General features: G+C 40.3%; 1 long non-coding RNA gene across 1 annotated transcript; it reads right to left on the reverse strand.

The window, feature by feature from the left end:
- Positions 1–1,028: 1,028 nt before the first annotated feature.
- LOC108494042 lies at positions 1,029–7,610 on the reverse strand. Its single transcript, XR_001873707.1, has 5 exons — positions 7,570–7,610; positions 6,985–7,047; positions 4,606–4,712; positions 2,025–2,091; positions 1,029–1,105 (listed from the first exon to the last, which is right to left on the reverse strand). It is a non-coding gene; the product is annotated as an uncharacterized LOC108494042 (long non-coding RNA).
- Positions 7,611–7,959: the final 349 nt, after the last annotated feature.

Genomic DNA, 7,959 nt, shown 5'->3' on the forward strand with positions numbered 1-7,959 from the left:
AACTGTACAGTTTCAAGGGGAACATATCCTGAAGTCTTGCAAGTTATCTCAACAAAGCCTGCTTTAAAAGCAGAAAATATAAAACCCCAAACCTGATATAACAACAGCTGATTTCAAGGATTCCCTGTTGTTCCCTATGAGATCTAGATTCTGCCTGAATTTAATAGTGACATTTCTTGTTGTGGAACATGTTTGGAATTTTTTCTAAACTTATACCCCAAATGTGTTTCAAATGAGGACTATTTCACCCAGGGTCAAGAAAAGTGCGAGAACTTTCCTTCTAGTCCTTTAAAAGGACCATTTGCATCTGGAGGAGCAAAACCATTGAAAACAGGAGCGAAAAGCACATTTCCAGTGCTCACTGCCTCCCAAACAAGTGAGATGTGGCTGGCAGTGGATGGTGGGACCATTCATCTCATGGCCAGTGCCTCAGGATGTTCCCCATGCAGTCTGCAAGCAGGCTGCCGTATCCATGGCAATAGGCGACTCAGCTGCTAACTTTTCAAGGTACAGAAAAGGGAATTACATTATTTCATTCTTGATGTAATGGCTGCCTGGTTTGACACTTACAGCTAGTAAACAATAAGCTTTGGGTCAGTTATTTCTTGGCAGCTAATGGCCACCTGTGCTAAAACCTGTCAGTTTCTGAAGTAATTCATTACGTAATAGAAAATGGCCTTTACATCAGTCATGGTATCAATACAAAAGTTTTGTTCCAAATGTAATCAGCTTTATGATACTAATGCTGCTTCTAAGTGAAAACTGGAGTTGCCTAGTAAGTGGAGAAATGCAGTGGACACGTAGCCTAACTTTGGTACTTGCCGTGAAAGACTCAGCTTGTGTGAACTGCCAAAAGCCGCAATTAGAAGGGGAGAACTAGTTTTATCTTTCTAAACAGAACACACTATGTCCTTTACAGCTTATATTTTTTCTGGGGATCTGGGGAAAAATAGAAACACAGGACCCCACTTCAATACTTACCACATTGATTCCACTTTTACAAAATTATGGATGAAATATACTTCTTACCTGTAAGAAGCCGTAAAAAGAAAAAGCTTTCCCCACAGCCAGTGTATGGTGTTGGTAAGAGCACACATATGCAGTTCTAGTCAGAAAACATTAAAATGACAAGAGTAATTTAATATCAAAAAGAATCTATTTTCAAGTTTTAGTATGTGCCTAATTTTTGTTCTCACATGCAAGCTATAAATGGCAATTGGTTTGTATACATGTGAAAATTTGTAATAAAGAAGTGCAGGAAGACAGTCATCCTCTCTCCTCTTTCTTCTCCCAACACCTTTCTTCTGCCTTGTTGAGGAAGATATTGCACTTAAATTGAGTTGTATACTAAATGTATTACTTTTTTAATCATTTGAATCAATGAAGAGCTTTCATCATTGTAGCCAAAGGTGAAGTAGCAGGCAAAACTCTCACTCCCTGAAAGTTTTGGAGCAGCAAAGGAGGGATCTTTACTTTTACATACAGAATGGCAGGATGGAAAAAGAGAGGGATGATCATGCGAGAAAGAAAAGGAGAAGAATTATGAGGTAGCCACACTGACAAATGGAAAACAGTTGGTAATTGGAATTTCATTACATAGGGAAAATTAAAAGATTGAACTTGAAAGCAGAAGCCAAAGGAACAACAGTGTACAAAGAATTAGAAAAAAAATTAAAAGACCGAGATTGAAGGGGGTAAAATATTGCTTTTATCGCCTAGTGCAAAATGTGTATTAATGTTTCAATGGATGCCTAAATTCTAAGACATCACAACAAAGGGATAAAGGGTGGAAGCATTATATCATACCATACTTTTAAATGAATCCAGGACCTCTTACAACACATTCATATATACATATATATATATATATATACACACATATATATATATACATATATATATATATATACACACAGACATACACAGAGGGAGAGAGAGAGAGTGAGTGTGTGTGTGTGGGCGTGTGTGTGTGTAACAAATACCTGGAAATTCACTACCACTGCAGAAACTCCTGTCAGATTTACCTACTTCTGCAGAATTGCTTCAAAGTCTGTCTTGTCCTTACTGTCTTGTCTCCAATGCTCATGGTTTCTGAGGTGAAAATGGAAAGGTGAACAGTACATGAATCACAATGTCTTTCGAAATTTGCTGACAGCCTGAAGAAGCAATAGAAAGGTATGTACTACCTGAATTCTGACATCTGAAGTTAATACTCTGCATCTTATTAAAAATAAGGACAATATAAAATTAAATACCCCATTGTTATGAGATTTACTGAGTGCATAATTAAACTACTAAAGCATTTCTGTATCTGCTACAGCGCATTGCAAACTCCAGAAGACCCTCTATGAAGACAGAACTGGTTGCAAGTGGAACATATTTGAGACCTAGTGGCTTACCAGAACAAAGGTTGGCAATTTTTGTCATTGTGCAATGCTGTGCCCTGGTCACTGAAAATTGTGACCTTGAGAAGATGTAGTCACACATATCTGCAAACTCACGCTCCTTGTGGCCTTTAGGGTGATGCATCAGATACTTTTGCAGGGAGACTTTAAAACAGAGAAAACCTACTTGGACTTGACATCTGGTTTTATTTCCTTCAAAAAAGAAGTGACTTAAAAGGTCCTCTAATGGAGGTATATGTCATCCCACCGAAAAAGAAAACGACTGAAGCGAATTACAACAGTTATTATGAAAGTATGAGGTCAAGAAGTGCCAGTGTTGTGCAAATGACTTATGTGCAAGTCATTTAAAGGGAAATTTTTGACTGAAAAAGGAACAATGGAAGGATCATAAAATGTCATCTTTTTGAAACTCAAAAGACCTACTTATTTTTGAGCACAGATTAGGATTAATGTTTTATAAATTAAAGAAGAAATACAGAGGTTTTCTCTCTAATTATTGTTCAGGGGACAACACTGAAAAATAAAGTAACCATTGTTTTTAAAGCAAAATTGTGCTCCACACAAACTAGGCATATAGAATCATATCTTGTCTGTAGTGCTTAGTGATAACTGGGCTTTATCCATCTCTACATCAGACAAAGCTCAGGCCATGCAAAAGTTCTTCTCATAAACATCCTACAAATGAATGTATCCAAGGAGAAGAAAATGAGTGCACATGCAAAACTAATTCTTGCAATTGAGGTATTTGGGTTAATTCCATGTGAAGATGGTATAGCTGGGCCATCTGTACTCTACAAATAAAAATTAATCCCAAAGTGGATGAATCCCTCAACATCTTTAAAAAATGAAGATTTTTTTTTTTTTATGTTTTGGAGACTAAAACTGGGCTCAAGCTGTATTACCTAATGGGCATTATGCACTACCTAATAGGCAAAAATGTGAGTAAATTTGAAATCCTCCAAGTTACTGTACATTGTTTCTAGTGGTAAGAACTTCCTTCTCTAATATCACTGATAGCACCAGTATCACAAAGAAAGTAAGTAATAAGTCATTTCGAACAGCAGGTAATGACCGTATTGGTCTTTATTCTCACTTGTGCCAAAACCCCTTTCACACCAGCCAGGGAGACTAGAGAGTCCTAAAAGCAACACTTTCCCAGGTGTTGAGCAACCTTAATGAACATGAAAATTAAACCCATTATTTGAGAGAGAGAATGATAAGTCTGGTTGCCAATAACCCTCATACAGATGTCTCATTCACTGGGAGACAGATTCATCTTAGCTGGGAGGGGAAATTATTCCATTAGCTGCAGAAGTCAGGGAAAACCACTTCCAAGTAAGGTGGCACTGTGTCCTTGGAAGGAAAGAGAGCCTTTCTCCCACTCCCCAGTTAGTTTTGCAGATAGTAAAAAGTTGTGGGGGAAAAGAAAAGAGAGAAAACAAAAAGAAAGAATAGATCTTTCTAAAGCTTGAGCACTGGTCATCTGAAGGATCTACTAACTCTGCAAGATAGTGCACTGAGCAGACAAGTGCAGCTGAAGATGCCTGCAGAGACAGGAGAGGAAAAGATAAAAGAGGAACAGAGCTGACAAAAGCTGAGAAAATATTACTAAAATAAAGTTAGAGGGGAGAAAGAAGCAAAAATAAAAGGAAGAAAAATGAGACTAAAAAAACCAAAACAACCAAACAAATAACCCTACAGTCTCAAAACAGATGCCTGCAATAGGAGTTTTGGCTCCAATATAGTACAAGTCTGAGCCTAAGAGAAAACAAAAAACAAGACACACGGGGATACTTTCTCTTTCAATTTGTCCTTGTTTGTTCCATGTCCTGATTTTACTTCTAAAAAGGGAAACTCTCTGGCTCAGAAAAAGCCTTAAACTTTCTCTGCTGTTGCCACTTACTCTCTCATCTCCCATCCCCATTATTGGAGTATTTTCACTTTGACTATCCATCTTTTCTCTATCATCAAGTAGCTACATTGAGTGCATCACCTGGGCACAGTGAGATTTGGGGGCTGGCACTAGGGAGAAAAGGATGGTAGTGACACTTAAAATCCACAGTGATCTCAGAGGATTATTTCCCAGAAGAAATGCACATGGGCATTAGACACCTCTTGCACTGAAACATTTTCTGGTTGTGCCTTACACCCAGAGCACAGAGGCAGTAACCTCGGGTAACTTGAGCAGTGCTTCACTAACCTGGTGCAGTATAGCTTCCATGAAGGTCTGTTGTTCCCTGCAGCCTCCACTGAACCAAGCCTGGCCCCACTGGCACTTCAACACCCCTCTCCACTGCTTTGCTCTACCTACAGAGGGGAAGGGGAGCTCAGTCTTGCACGGTTCTCCAGGCTGAGTGTTTGCAGACTCTGTTTGAGAAACCCTCCATATCCAACCTTGGAAAATGTGCAGCACTCTTCTACTGTGCAGGTGTCCCGGCTGTGAGGGTGGCCCAAGGCCATGGGTTTTAGTGTGTGAATTATATTCCCCACTCTCATAAAGGACATGCATTTAATGGACCATCTGTTTATGGTCTTCTCATGGTCTACTAGTGTTCCTGGCAAAACCATGGCTCCCGCTATGTTTTAGGTCCCTTTCCCTCAGATTCAGTAATGCACTTAAAAGTGTGATGTCAAAATCTTGATACAATAGTATGGGATAGAAAAGGCTGCAAGCTAAAGGGGAATTATACATATTTCTGAGGTGATAGCAGCTATTGTTTTGCCTAATGTCTACCCAACCCTAAACTGATGCAGCAGATGGAGGAAGGGAAAACAGGTTACATGCCTGCAATATAAGTGTACTGACAAGCTTTGCTTTGCCAACTACCTCAATGACTTGCCATGCTTCTGTTACAGTGGCTTCTAAAAGGACATGAATTTGAAGTTTAGATTGTGATTCATGAGTGCTTCTTACGTCAGAAGAGTGTGATGAAAAACAAGTGTAGCTGCAGGTATAAGTCCTCGGGTTATAAAATAATTATTTTGTAAAAGGCAAAATATTCATCCTTTGGATACAGAGAACAAACAGTAAGTCTCGATCAGAATCTCCTAATAAGAAGCACCTTGAAAAACCCCATTATTTGTATAACCAAGTTATTTGCTCCTCTGTGGCTTTAAAACAAAGAAAATTCAAACAAAAATTGCTGTCTTTTATTTGCTTCCAAATTAATGTTGCCATTTGCTATTTTATGACTTCACATGCTGTTTCATTCTGAGCTTTCACATAGCACTTGTGAGACTGGGCCATCTTAATTTTGCTAATGCATACTTAAAATCAGATATAAGAACTTAGGAAACTAGGTGTTGAGTTCCCCCAAATACATGCCTCTTAAGGACTGTCCTGGAAGCACTGAATCAGAGCAGTCAGAAGTCAATCCTGCTTTCAGTCCCACTGGGCTGGATTTGAAGAAACAACTTTTTTTTAAACCTGCAGAGTTTACTACCAAACTACAGATTTTTCTGTGACTTACGTGTGATCCACAAATTTGTACCTGTTTTGTTGCAGGCTGCACATAAAAATAATTTCTACAGTATTTCTTATTACATAGCAATAATTACACCAGCAAACATTTTAATTTCAAAGGCGGGCATGAGATAAGATTAATGAGGGCCAAAGCCATGTGAAACAGGATGAGATTCAGAGTTTACAAGATATTGGCCTAATACACCCTAATACACTATATACTGTTGCTTTTTTACCTGACAGAGTTTGTAGCTAAGCATGTACAATGAACACAATTTAAAGGTGTGAAGATCTGACTAGCCAGGAGCCAAGTTGTTTTAAAATTGTCTTGGTGAATACCTTCTAAAAAATACACCACCCATATTCAAATCTAGACAAGTCTATGTGTGGCTGGTTTAGGCAAGGAGAAAATAGTTTTGCCCCACCTTGAATTTCTGCTTTCCAAAAATCACTTCCTTTCCGGTGTCCTGTACTATAATCAAACCAGCTGTGAACCCTGTCCTCACTGACCACCACAATACACTATCAGGTAGGGGATTCCACGTCTGCATCGAAGCAGTGATAATGCCGGCACAGGGATACAGCTGCAGCACCAGGGCTTTAGCTCCAACCCCTCTCGTCACACCTACTTGTTATGGCCCAGAACAAGGACTTGCAAGCTCCACAGTTAACATGAGGCTTCTTGTCTGAGTTATTAGGATTTTTCTGCTTCTCGTGGTGAAAGCAGCATAATAGCTAACTGGGCTTGTCATTCCATCCCAAGACACGCACACCAGCATGTTTACACAGGAGCTGTGGTATGGAGTAAGGAGCTGAAGGTTGCTTCAACTTGTCCCAGTAAGTTTCAGTGGTTTTGGTGCATTTTGGGTGTAGCAGAAATGCTTGTACCTCTTTGACCTGCACCGGAAGTAATCTGCTGTTCATTTAAATGACACAGTTCTTTTGTGAGATTATTTGAAAAATAATTACAAAGAAACCTGTGGTTGTCTGGGATCTAAATCACTCACTAGCACTGAAATGAGTTTTTGGTAGGTACACTGCCTGCCTCACCACTGCACACCCCCAACAGCCTCCCCACATGAGGGAGCATGACTCAAGGACTCGGTGCCTTCCTACCTGCTTTCTCATGACCACCATATCCTTCTCCATTTCTAGATCTCTGCTGCCACTCTAGACAATCTGAAAGGAAAGATGAAAAGTTGCCACGACGGGACAAAGGTTCAGGGATTTCATCAGTGCTGGTAATATACCATGGCCCCTGTCTCTGGTATTTCCCTCTCATTACTGTTGCTTTCACTGATCCTTTTCATGGCTGCCCTTTCATCTGCGTTATTGTCAGCCTTCACCACTGTCAGCCTTCACAGACATGGTACCAGTCACATCCTTTGTGAAGCTAGTGCACCAGATCACTAACTTCCCTCTCAAGATGTCCTTGTCAGGCACTTTAAATCCAAATTAAGTATGCTTCCACCACACCTCCCATCTATGAGGGGATCCTAGCAAGTCCTGTGGTACCAGCCAGGTAGGCTGGTAGATATAGGTAGACAATTGTAGGGAAGCAATTTGTCCTGATTCTGATCCCCTGAAAACACTGTTCCTGTTTTTACTGTGTGTCACATTTAGCTCCTTTGTGTGTGTTTTGAAGATCTCCCTATAAATTAAAAAAAAAAACACAAAGCCCCTGGGATTAAAGCATCCTACTTTTCCAGTCCTCCAGCTGCTGTGCTGCCATTGCAAATCAGTAGGTCACAGTTCTGTATTCCACGCATCAACTCAGTAGCGACAATGGAGCCAAATGGAACTCCTCTATTCATTTGGTTTCTGTGGTCTAAGAGCTGCCAAGTATTTGACCACAACTCTTTGGCTTGTGTCTACAGCCTCCAGGACCCTGACTTGGCTTGCATCCAGCTACTAGCTGAGCCTACAACAGCTTTGCTGCTGCAGACAGCACAGGCAGTGTGCATTGCTTTGCTGCTGCAGACAGCACAGGCAGTGTGCATTTGGCTCACTAAGGCCACAGGCACATTACTCTCGGGCTGGATCTCCAGCACTCAACAGGTCTTGGGGAAAACAGGAATTCATTGAGGGATA

The sequence above is a fragment of the Lepidothrix coronata genome, unplaced genomic scaffold, assembly GCF_001604755.1.
Source record: "Lepidothrix coronata isolate B3197 unplaced genomic scaffold, Lepidothrix_coronata-1.0 Scaffold22, whole genome shotgun sequence".
Classification (NCBI taxonomy): domain Eukaryota; kingdom Metazoa; phylum Chordata; class Aves; order Passeriformes; family Pipridae; genus Lepidothrix; species Lepidothrix coronata.